This window comes from Lagopus muta, chromosome 8 (assembly GCF_023343835.1).
Source record: "Lagopus muta isolate bLagMut1 chromosome 8, bLagMut1 primary, whole genome shotgun sequence".
NCBI classification, from domain to species: Eukaryota; Metazoa; Chordata; class Aves; order Galliformes; family Phasianidae; genus Lagopus; species Lagopus muta.
The window spans coordinates 11272950-11285197 of record NC_064440.1 but is presented as its reverse complement, the minus strand read 5'-3'; the positions used below and the strand labels follow the sequence as shown (position 1 = coordinate 11285197).

Sequence of the window (12248 nt, the reverse complement as noted above, 5' to 3'; positions counted from 1 at the left end):
AAGCTCCATAATTAGGGGTTATGAAAATGTCTACATAGCAATAATATGGCACCTAAATATAGCATCTTTCCTCCTGAAGCACTTTACATCATTTGAGAACCATGGACTTGATTCACAGCTGGCATTCACAGGTGCAACCTTATTGATTTTGATGGAAGAGTGCCATTTTTCTAAGGGATGAATTATGTCATAAATGAAAGTTTTGTCTATCTTCTGAGCTTGTAGAGCTGCCTATTACAGTAGTGTCTTTCACATCAAATTAGCTGGTGACAGCAAAACCTCTAGCAGGCTTTATAGGATCTTTGCCACATCTTCCTCCTCTTGCTGCAGAAATCTCTGCTTGGACCTCAGAAGAGTTGATTTTGGTGGGGTTGGAGTAAGTTCTGCAAGCACTGGGGAAAGGATGGGTAGGATTTGTTTTGTTTTCCGTGGCTGCGTGTTATTTAAGGTCATTAAATGAAGTAGAAGAAACCAGACTTCTGCTGTGGATGCTAAAGGCTTGTGAGAGTTCAAGGGATGGCTGGACAAGTTTGTGTAAAGAAACGCATGGGAGAATTACTTAGTAGTTAGAAACTGCATCTGGCATAGGAAATCCCTTGATCTGAAACCAGCTGAGGGCTAGCAGAAATTTGAGGGCAATAGTATAAGTGTTTGGCCTGTCTCTTCTGCTTTCTGGTGTCTGATCACTCTGCATCTGAGACTCAGAACTGGGCTGGATGGAGCAGTACCATTCTTCTGCTTGTACTCCACGTGGCAGTGCTGCTGTGCAGAGTGCTGCAGCAGGTGGGTGAGAGGTATCACCCCAGCAGTGTCGTGCACGTCAGTTCTCTGCTCTCGACTGGGGACTTTGTCTCCTGTTGCCTGTGAAGGTCTGGATTCATATCCTCTATGAAAAGCATCTGAATGTTTGGGGTTTTTTTTTGTGTTGGAATAAAGCTTAATATGAATAGAGAGGAGAGACTGTGTAATGCTGAAAATCAGCCCTCTTTCCTGTAATAACTGGTTTTCCTTTGAGGCCTTTTCTCCAAAAGCTTTACTAGACAGACCTTGCATAGCTTTAGAGCTCTGAAAGGATCGAGGCACTGTAAAGTCTAATAGTGAGAGAGAATAAATTATATTGAGCAACTCCTACACACACATACAGGAAAAAGAATTTCGCCTCCTCCCATAATATCAGATTGTTGATATTCCTTGTATAGAACTGTAGGGAATAAACAAATGTGTTCGTTAGCATTTACCCAGTAAGGTGAACTGAGGACAGAATATCAGTCCAGATATCCAGGCTTATCCTTGAATTTCCTGGATTTTATAGGGTTTAAGTCTGACTCTGAACAAGTCTTAAGGGCATTTTCTTGGTGGATTAGAAGGGTCTGTGTTTGGACAGTCCCATGTATAGTACCTATGGGACTGTATAAAACCCCAATTTTACTATTTGTATCTGTTTTAAAATCCTGCTATTCATTTGTCTGAGTCAGGCAGCTTTTAAACTGGAATTAGTGTTGGGTACATAGCACGAGGAGAGTACACATCTGGAAGGAGCTCAGAAGATGCAACCAGTGTTTCACAGAAAGTGTTGGAAAACAAACAATAACCTCTCTAAAAATATGGTTTGCAGATGGATCTTCATATTCCCTTCTCCCATTATTTTAGCAGGGAGAATTCATCTTTAACAGATGCTTGGCACAGTAACAGCAGGAAAGTGACTGGATGGGAGTGATTTCCTGGGACATCTTTCTGTCTGGGTCAGAGAACAGCATCTTCTGTGCTGGAAGACCCTGTTCTTCACATGGTGGCTGCGGTGTCAGAAATGCCATCACCTTCATTGATACTGTCAGCTGAGACAGCACATGACAAAGCTTTAAATGTACTAGGGATATTTTTCCTGCAACAATTGCCAGTATGGGCTCTCCTGTGGGCTTGCCCAATTGACTGTGGGAAGTGTCGTGTGGCTTGGGTGGCCAATCCCAGCTCCAAAGATGGAGTGCTTGTTGCAAGCTCATGCCAAGCCATCTGTAAGATTTGTCAGATAAATGTGACTAGCGAAGTGGCACTCGTGAGCAGATGAAGGGAAATTCCCTGGGGGATTCTTTATTCGCTCGTCATTAGCAGGAGAGGCAGTGGGAAAATTCATTGTTCAGCTGTTCAAAACACTGGTGAACGCTTGACACTGAATAATCTTTAAATGAAGAGGGATGTCTAACATGTCTTGGGCAGCCCAGACACTGTGCCAGAGGCAGAATATCATGTTTTGCACATGGTGCTTACCTTGGTGAAGGATAAGGATATTTGAGTTCCGAGTCGTGTATTTAGCCTCAAACATCTCCTCTCCCTGGGGTAGCCATATGCATTTATCCCTGATTTTAAATGGGGAAATAAAATCTACCTCTGTTGTGAGAAGGTGCTGCGAGGTCACCGTGTGTATTCAGCTTGTGGGCTCTTTGGTGGCAGATTGGCAGTGAGGATTGTGCTCTAGTCATGAGTCTGGCTTAGATATGATGACTTGTAGAGCAAACTCTCTATCCTCTCTGTCCTCAAAGAAGCGTGGGAGCTTTGACACTGGGTGATTATGTGTGTGAGATCAGGTAAGCATGCAGTCCATGCTGGTGAGGGACAGCTCGCCCTCCAGTCTTGCATTCCACAGAACACCTTTGGTGCAACTCACTTTGCTGAACCAACGGGAGCTTTTAGTCCTGAAAATGAATAATTCAAGTTCCTGTGAGCACCCTAAAGCAAGATAAGATACTTTAAGGAAAGTCTTTGGTTGTTCTTTTAGTTTTGTGGTGGATCATGGAGCTTTCACGGCATTTCCTCTTACATGCTGACAAGGGCATGTGTGGGTATTTGCAGGCAGTGGGTATCCTACTGTTGTTTCTACCAGGCCTATTACTCACTAAATTTTCCGTTATGCTTAGTTTTAAACTGGAGCTTGGAGATGAATAGAGACATTGTTTTGAAGGAAACCATGTGCTAGTTGCACAGGCTTTTTATTTTTTTTATTTTTATTTTTTTCCTGGGGAGGATTAGGATGAGGGAAGTGGAGTGAGGGCAATATGCTGTATTCTGAGTTCTCCAGACTCCACGATAGGCTCAGGACCAACTCAGGTCCTCGTCTTCAGCAAGGTTGATGCGGAAAGCTGATGAAGGGAACAGATTTATCTCTCACTGCTCCAGTGAGTCCATCCAAAGGGATTACTGATGTAGAGGACTGTAGAAAAAAATCAGGTTTATCTCCCGTCACTTACTCAAGTGGATCAAGATCAAAATCAAACCAACCAATTCAGAAAACCATTGTTCTAAATCCATGTTTAACAGTTTCAGTAAGTGGGCAGGCTTTTAAAAGCTGGGCTCCTCTACAGCCCTGCTAAGTATGAGGGAGATATGAAGCAATATCTGATTTCAGATAGTAGTATGTGAAATGTTCACTGAAAGATTCACTAACACAGTTTACAGGTCACTTGCACAAAAGCAGCAGCTTTTGCCAGTGAAAAAGTATTTTGAATTTGAGTTGAAAGCACTGGCCAGCTGGAAAAATGAGGATATTCCAACAGCAGCTCCAAAACTTGCTTCAGCTTTCATGTAAATAGATGAACTTGTGTTGACTCCAATACAATGTTGCTTGTTCACATGAGACCTGTCCTTTTTGTACATGGAAGAAGTCATGTCACGAGAGATCTTTGATGCTTTAATGTGCCCTGGCATATCGATGGATACATCCAGTGGAGAAGAACAATCTGGGACGCTTGGTCTGCGTTTGTGCTTTGCTGGAGATTTGCTATGTAACCTCGAGCAAATCTATTAATCTCCCAGTACCTCAATTCCCCAAATGCAAAATGGAGATAATAAAACATAAGTCCCTTAGCAAGGGTAAACACATTTAAAAAATGCACTTAAAAGCAGTTGGGTACTAGATTAATGGAGACCTATATCTTGTGGGGAAGATTTGTTGTATTATAAATAATACATCTTCACAATTATTCCATTTAGTCTGCCTTGAAGCCTTCAAAGACATACCACGCAAATGTTTACTGGCAGCGTGTTTCCCCCCTTTTATTGGCCAACTACATGTTTAGACCAGACTTTGCTGTGGCAAAGTATTTCAGCACATTACACATGGCAAATGACTCTTTTACTGCAAAAGTAGATTTTTTTTTTTTTTTTTTTTGTTAAGAGAACACCCCAAATACTGCTGTACTCAGCAGAAGCCTGTGCACCTGGAATAGCTGACTCTGAGCAGGTTTTCTTTGCAGTGGTCAGTATGCTTCAGTCTGGAGCTTTGAAAGAAGTGGGGGATGGAGGAAATCTGGTGGGCATCGAGGACAAACCCCTTAGGAATGAGTTAACTTTGCAAACCACCTGAAAGAACCTTGGTATGTCTCAAGTCAGCCAAGCAATGATGGTGATAAGTTGTCCAGAAAAAAGATTTGGTATTCCAGAGCATGGTTGAGTTACTCTAGGTATAAAGTGAGGGTCTGGGGGACTCTCACCACAACAGAAGTGCACAGGAGCTATTGAAGCCATTAGACTGCCCATTATTACAGCAGTTTTAGCTTCCCTGGACTCTAATTATTCTTGTCATATTACTGAGGATAACCCAGAAGTATTGCAGGTGTTTGCCTTGAACTTGGAGAGGGAACTGATGCAACGTGGGGAAACACGGCTACACAGAAACTAAAAGGGTGTGATTCTTTACCTACTCGTGCTTGTTTTACTCTGCTTTTGCCTCTGTTGGAGTAATTTCTCTTTGACATTGATGTAACTATTTAGGAGCAGGCCTGAAATGTGTGTGAAAATATCTTAACTGCCTAAAAGAGTGTTTATGAGGGCATTTTGGGGGAAGGCAGGAGCCTGGAATGGGCCTCTACTTAGTTCAGGTTAGAATGTTTTTTTTTTTTTTTTTTTTTTTTAATCTTCTTTTTGTACAGTAAAAGCAAGTGTGACATGGAGAAGAGTGAAAGCTTTGTTCCTGTGATCACAGTATCAAATAGAGAATTGCATTTGCTCATATGCCCTTCCCAAGGGGATATGCCTCAAGAACTGATGATGGCAGAGGTGAGCTGTCATTTTCTGCAGCAAGTCGCTGGAGGTGGAGAGCTGGGTTTGGGGGACTTGTTAGAGTATGAGACCTTTCATGCTCTTGCCTTCAGGAATGGGAAAAAAATGTAATAAACCTCTGGTAATTCTGGTGACAGATGGACATTCCTGATCTGCTTTTTTCTGCACAGCTCAAGAGGTCTCGTAGCCAACTATAAAGGGTTGGGTATCAGGAGGATATGCTATTAACCTTTGCCCTGCAGCACAGGAATTATTGAATTGATGATTTTCTTGGTGTGCCTCTTCAACTGTAACAGAATATCTTTGAGTGAAAGGCACCAAGGAATATCAGCAGTGGCACAAAAGCATAAAAAACCCTAAGAAAAATACCTTGAGACTAAGGTGAAGTAGCCTTACAGATAGACTTCTATGTCAAGCAGTAGCACCTGACAGCCCTCCTGATTTTGATGCTAATGCAAAACCACAGCAATGTTTACTTTTGTCTCTGGTAAACATCTATGCATTGGGCAAGAATGAAAAGTTGAGCTCATGCTTGGGAGGAGCTTGGAAGGGTGAGTACGTGCTAACTCAGCTGTGCTACTCAGCTGTACTGGCTATGCTGGTCAGTTGTTCCTGTAGGCAGCACTGGGCACAGTGGGAGAGCTTATGGCCTTTCGTTGTGAGCCCAGCTCTGATCTTATCTGTGGTCTGCATGAGCTCTGCTAGAGGAGCCTATCACGGCCAGTAGGCTGAGGTTTGCTTCTCTCTGATCTGCAGATAGTATATTGTTATCTATATGAATGTGGCTTCAGCTTGTGGGTACCTGTATGTGTTGCTGGGATGGCAGTACTGATGATAAGTTTATTAGTGTCTATTCCACAGCAAAGCTAAGAATTATCCTCTAAGGCAAGAGGAACACTTGTGTTCTTTACACAGTCCATTGTAGAGAAGCTCTGGAGGTGTTCTAGGTAGGAGCAGATACTTCAAGCTGAGGCAGTTATCTCCCATTGGTGGTGAATTGATGGTCAAGTGTTTTTTAGTCTTTTTTGTATGCTGTTGATTGCTCCTGTTGCTGCTATATAACCCAATGAAAAGCATTTTTGCTTCCATATTGGGGTCTATCACTGTATAGAATCGCTGAGTCATGGCCTGAAGCACTAATTGATCACCTGGGGAAAAAATCTGGTCAGCCCTGGGAGCACAGGTGAAGGCAATTCAGTTGTGTGATTGGAAGGGGTGGAGCCTGGCTGCACCTGTCCTAGACCCCATTTGAGGGCTAACTGCCACTGGGGGAGGATCTCTTTCTGGAGATCCCTCCTTGGTGAAGCTTTCCCCTGCAAACCTGGAATCTTCTAATACAGGTAAGCAATCTTCTTCCCTTCCTTTATATCAACTTCCTGTTGTGCCAGTTCTTTTGTCGTCATACCTCTGTTGTAACACCTTTCCCATCGTATTGATCTGTCCAGTTGCTACAATCACCATGACTTAATGCAGAATATAGTTTTCAGGTTAACAGTCTTCTAATTGAAAATATTACAAATTAATATATGAAGGCCACTTCCAGAATGATGCTTCCTATACTATTACATTGGCCCACAGTGTCAGATGCAGATGTTGGTGATATGGCAGTTGAGGTTGAAACTTCCCACCAGTATTCCATTACATGCTGTTGCTGTGTGACAGGTGGCAGCAGACAGGCAGTTTGACCAAATGGCGTCCAACATGAAAGCATGTATGAAACAGAGGTGTGGAATTGAATTCCTCTGTGAATGGCACCCATTGACATTTATAGATGCTCGCTGGAGACCAAACTGAGGATGTTAGCCTAGGGAGGCAGGTGGGTGGCATGTTTCATCAGTGGTGACAGTGATGTGAAAGACAAGCCATGTTCTGGTTGGCGAGACAGATTTTTATGAGCATGACATGCAGGCTCTTGTTCATCAATGGTGAAAATGCATAGCTCATGGAGGTGACTATGTACAGAAATGATATTTTGTAGCTGAGAATTTGCTTTGTGATTGATTTTGGGTGGTTTTTTTTTTTGTTTTTTTTTTTGTTTGTTTGTTTTTTTTTTGTATGTGTTGTAGTTTCCATGGGTATAAATAGGAGGAATTACATTTGGACTAATATATGTATTCCTTTGAATGTATTGTTCCTGTACTTTAACATTGTGGTCAAAATTGGCTCTGCTGGAAGTTCCTCTAGTCAAATAACTTAAAAGCACGTTGGTTTTAACTGTTTGGAGGCATGCAACCATATAATGCAGGGTCACTTATTCTCCCACCTTGTTCTTACCTCTTACCTAAACTAGGTTAGTAGGCAATAAAGAAAAAAGTGGCAGCACTAATCTCCTACATGTCTCCTACATATATATATATACACACATATATACACACATATATACATATATATATATGTAAAGTGCCTAGCACAGTTGGGATTGTAAGTTTTTTGACACTGCTGAAGTGTGAAGGGACCTTACTGCTCTAGGGACTACACAGGCAGACAGCAAAATATGGTGCCTTCCCAAAGAGGGGAAGCTTACAAACAAAACGTAGTTAATGATCAACTGTTCTTTGCAGCTGAATCTTGTAGAAAGACCAGTGAAGCAAAACCACCTCTATTAAAAGACACTGCGGTATTGGCAAACTTTATCCTACTGAAATAATAGGGGGACATGTTGAGCTTTTACTTGTGCAGGATTTGTTTTTCATAGTATTTCGTATGAGTCTGCAAGGAGTACCTAGTCTGAATGGTGAACTTAGTGAAGTGAACCCTGGAATGATGAAGATGAGGCCTAGCTGAAGCCAAAGGATTGCACAGGAAGGGTGACCTAAAGGTGGTTGGAAAGCAGTCACTTCAAAAAATAATAAAAGGATGTTTCCATCTGTACTGAGCTTTCTTATCCATAAAAACAAGTGAGACAGATTTTTGAGACCGCAGTCTACTGTAGCAGAGGAAGTTATTTCACTAGGTTGAAGTTATGGAAAAGTTAAGGTTGGAAGGGACTTTCTGAAGGCTGTCTGATCCAACTCAGCTCAAGCAGGGCCACTTGGAGCAGGTGTGCAATGTTATGTCATCACCCTGCAGCAGAAGGAGAAGTGATGAAGTCCCAGACAATCCTCCTTCCTAGAAACTGAAGCTATGTTGTGTTTTGTTCTGTTTTCTTTGGGAAGAAATGGGTGCCATGCCACGTGCAGTAATGTGTGGAGGGGATGTGCTGAGCAAACATGAAAGAAATCACAGAAAAGATCTGAATTTGTGAAAAATAAGGCTCATTTACCCTTGTAGGTCAAGAGTTATCTATCAAGGTATGAAGACAACAGCTAAAAATCCTTGAACCCTGACAAGAACAGGCAGTGGAGGTGACCAGCATGGAAGGAAGTGGGTGATGGAAGTATAATCACTGCAGAGAGAGTGAGTTGATGAAGAGAATGTAGCTTGTGATTGAAATGAATATTTTATTCTTTTTCCTTTTACATACTTTATGTACAGCTTTTTTGGGGGCTGTGAAGTATTTTGGAAAGCAATGTTGAGAGAGAGTAGTAATTTTAATAGGCAGGAAAACAGTTCAATGTGTCTGATGATTATTAACTGTCTGTTGCATGGCAGAATTTGGGAAGAGCTGTGAAAGCTGAACCAACCTGCCCGTCTCATTTTAGCAGGAATATGTGAATTTCTTCATGTGAGTAGGGCAGAGCTTAATTCTTAAATAGTGACAGAAAGCAGGGATACTAAAAAATGCGGATTAAATAGATTCAATATGAATCAAATGGATTCAGATGTGAAATCTGCAAATACAATCTACTGCAGTGTAAATCAGGTTTATTTCAAGTTCCCAAGTTTGAACTGCACCTGAAAGAGCTTAGCCTAAACTGAAATATGCATCTGTACAAAGCTTCTTGCCAGAGTTTAAAAACCAATTTTGGGTTAAATTAGTGCAGCTTTAGTTCTAGCCAGTGATGTATATTAGAGTGGGAACTGAGTTCAGATTTCTGGTCTTTCAGTAGAGTGTGTGTACCACAAGCTCAGCTTTCACAGTATCAAAATTACTGCAATAATGGGAGATGCAGAGCACAGTGGCATAGGATGGTGTTAATTTTTGGTTGTTGTCATGGGATATCCTAATGTAAGAACTGAGGTTCTCATGAAAGCAAAGAGAAAACTGTCTCTAGCTCTTGGAGTTCAGAGGCCTGGTGGTGAAATATTTATATTGTGCTTTGGGGAACTGAGCTTTCAATACCTTGCAGATTGTTGGTCTATAAACGGAAGAGTTTCCTTGTTATTCTTTCCCTTCCTCATGGTGTGAAACAGCATGACTGGAAACATCACCTGCATCTAAGAACTGCCTCTTCTTTTTTCCTTCCCTCCAGGCTGTGGAGGCTCAGATCTTTCTATTGCAAAGCAGGGAGCTGATAATCTTCTGCAGGGTCATCCAAGCTGCTGAAGTGCCAGGCTTTGGCTGCTCCCTCGGTTCCCATGAGTGCAGGTGCCCATTCTTCTTGCTTTAGGGGATGCTCTATTTGCACAGCCTTAATCAGCAGCATGTTATGGTTTTGGCCAGTGTGTTTTATGATGGTGACATAGTATATTTAATTTTAATGTGGAATTGGCCCGTGCCTGATTGAACAATATACAAATAAAAGATATGGAAATCAAAACTGGTTTGGCTTGCTGGCCAGCACAGGCAAGAATAAAAAAAGAACAGCTGAACAATTCTAGTACGTAATCTCAGTCTTTGGTGGGTGCTTAATTAAACTTCCCTGTATCAGAGGAAAGAGAGAGGCTTTTCCTAGCAGTACTGCACATGTTTTGGGAATGATGATTATGACTTGGAAGCGTTAATTCTCATACAAGATGTTCTTCATTCACATTCTGGTTTTGTGAATATTAAAATCTTTATCATCTGGTCAACAACTCCTGGTACTATTTCAGGGGGGAGAAAAATTCTGATATTTTCATATTGTTCTGTAGGTGGGGATTAGAGTGATTGCAGGATGGTTTATAGCAAGAATATGGACAAAATAGGAAGCTGGATGCAGTCTTCTGCTGTGATTGATCTTACTCCAAACTTCAGATGAAATTAAAGGACCATGGCAACCATCTTCTCAGGTCTGACCCTGTTGCAAAGTCCCTGGAGGAAAAAAAAAAAAGTATCTTGCCATTTTGTGCTACGTGGGCAGGTTGCTTTCAGTATCTATCTCAGAGGAAGATTTCACTTGATGACAGAATTATTATTAAATCATGTATTTGGTTGCTGGGAGTTACCACAGTCTTGAAATTTAATATATAATAAATCTTAAGTTGCAGATAAAGTAACTAAATTTGCATATACTACGACTGAAATAAATCAAGCCAAGGGGATCTCTAGTAAACTTTTAAAAGATTTTTTTGCTTTGTTTTACTTCTGGAAACAATTGAAAAATGAAACATCTCCCAGTGCTTGGCTGAGCACAACGATAACATGCACCTTAACGGGCCTAGCTGTAGCAAAATATGGTTCTACTGCTTTGTCTCTACGTGGTAAAGAACTGTCAGGTCTGATGTTGGGAACAGCACCCACAGGATACTCAAGGGATTCTGAACTAAAACAGATTTGGGGCACAAATCTGGAAAGAATAGAATCATTTCAATTTCAGAGCTATCTTCTGTCTCAAAGATGCCTAATAATGTGGTATAGTTGGAGTGTGGGGCAGATCTTGATACTCCAAGGAGGGTTTGAGGGAAAGTCAGACGTAAGGTTATTAATGATATTAGCCTTAGCAGAGGGCAGTTATGTTCCCTGATATTCTTTCTATGACATACATAATTGTTCTGGGTGTCTTTTCAAGCGGGATTAAGAAGTCTGATGCAAAAGAGCAGAGATGATATGAATATTTTGATTTTGTCTTTACTACTTTTACTCCCACCCAAGATAAAAATTTTAGCAGTAAATTTATCTCTGTTATGTCTTCCCTCCATGTCAGCCTGGGTCTGTGCTTCAGACTGTCCAGTATTTGATAATTCTCATTTAAGACAAAGCTCCATTTAGTTTCTGACTACAGTAGCTGTCAGGATGTAAAGCATGCAGCCTCTGTGCGAGTGATGTTTAATGGCCATCACAGCTGAAAGCCTATGCCATGAATTAAAGTCAGACCGACAACTTGGGAAATTGCTGCAATGAACGCTGAGCAGTCATTAACTCTCAAAAACAGTGTGTCTTGCTAGAGAGGAGCGTGGCAGGAGGAAGGCTCTGGCCAAGCCAAATCTATTGCAGAATTAAGTGAATTTTCAAGGAATTTATTAGTTGTTTTGTTTTTCCAGGAGTTACTGTAATGGATTTTGTCTCAGAATAGAAAATGGAGGTCATACTGAGGAAAGGAAAAAGTTTTCCTTTTATGTGGTCAGAAGTGGAAGCCTTCCAAATTTGGGAGAATACAGTAATAAATCTGCAGCCACCTAGAATTATGTGGTGTTACAAGTGAAGACAGCTCCAAACTTTGTTCCTGCAAGAGGAATGAGGCTTGGGTTCCCCTACCTTGAATCTGGCCCTGCCTGAGCTCATCTCTGTTGGCTGTTTGCTGTACCAGCTCCCTGAGCAGAACTGGGCAGCCTTGGCAGCTGGCCTTCCTGGCTATTGCTGCACACAATGTATTTTCTTCATAGTTACCCTGGGATCTTTATGAACAGGTATTGCTTATGTGGTAATTAACATTTGTGACATTCAGACTCAGAGGTTGCACAGGTCTGGGTGGCAACTTGTGGGCTCCAGAATCCCTAGTTATAGCTGGCAACCATCTTGAATTCAAGAAAGGAATTGGTATTACAGTCAGTCTGATCTCTGTGTTCTGTGACTCCAGAGAAGCCATTCAGATGCTTCTGTCCGATTGCTGCTGCTTCCCTCACATTGGTGTGGTACTTCGGCCTGGGAAAGGCAGACAGTTTTGCTCCCTGGCAGCTTTCCTGCTTCACTCTTGCATCTGTAACACTGTCAAATATGTTAGTTTTTTGTTTGTTTATTTTTCTCTCCTCTTCTTGCTTGGGATTTTTCTGCCCATTTTCTCTGTGTTGCCAAGTGGTTCTGTGTTGTAGCTTGTTAACTGCCAGTGTGTTGGTGTTGCATATGGTAAAAAAGCGTAGTTGGCAATGTAGTATCACCTCCGCAAAATAAAATTAAAAAAAAAAAAAAAAAAAGCAGCAAAGCCCCACTGAATTCAGCATTGAAGCCCCCAGACCAC

At 41.6% G+C, this 12248-nt stretch overlaps 2 long non-coding RNA genes across 2 annotated transcripts in view; both read left to right on the top strand.

Annotated features, from left to right (window-relative positions):
- Window positions 1-12248, top strand: part of LOC125696804 (uncharacterized) — a 190443-nt gene that overhangs the window by 3524 nt on the left and 174671 nt on the right. The window lies entirely within an intron of this gene.
- On the top strand, window positions 6316-10362 carry LOC125696803 (uncharacterized). The gene is made up of 4 exons (XR_007378543.1): window positions 6316-6392; window positions 8323-8448; window positions 9405-9520; window positions 10006-10362. It is a non-coding gene; the product is annotated as an uncharacterized LOC125696803 (long non-coding RNA).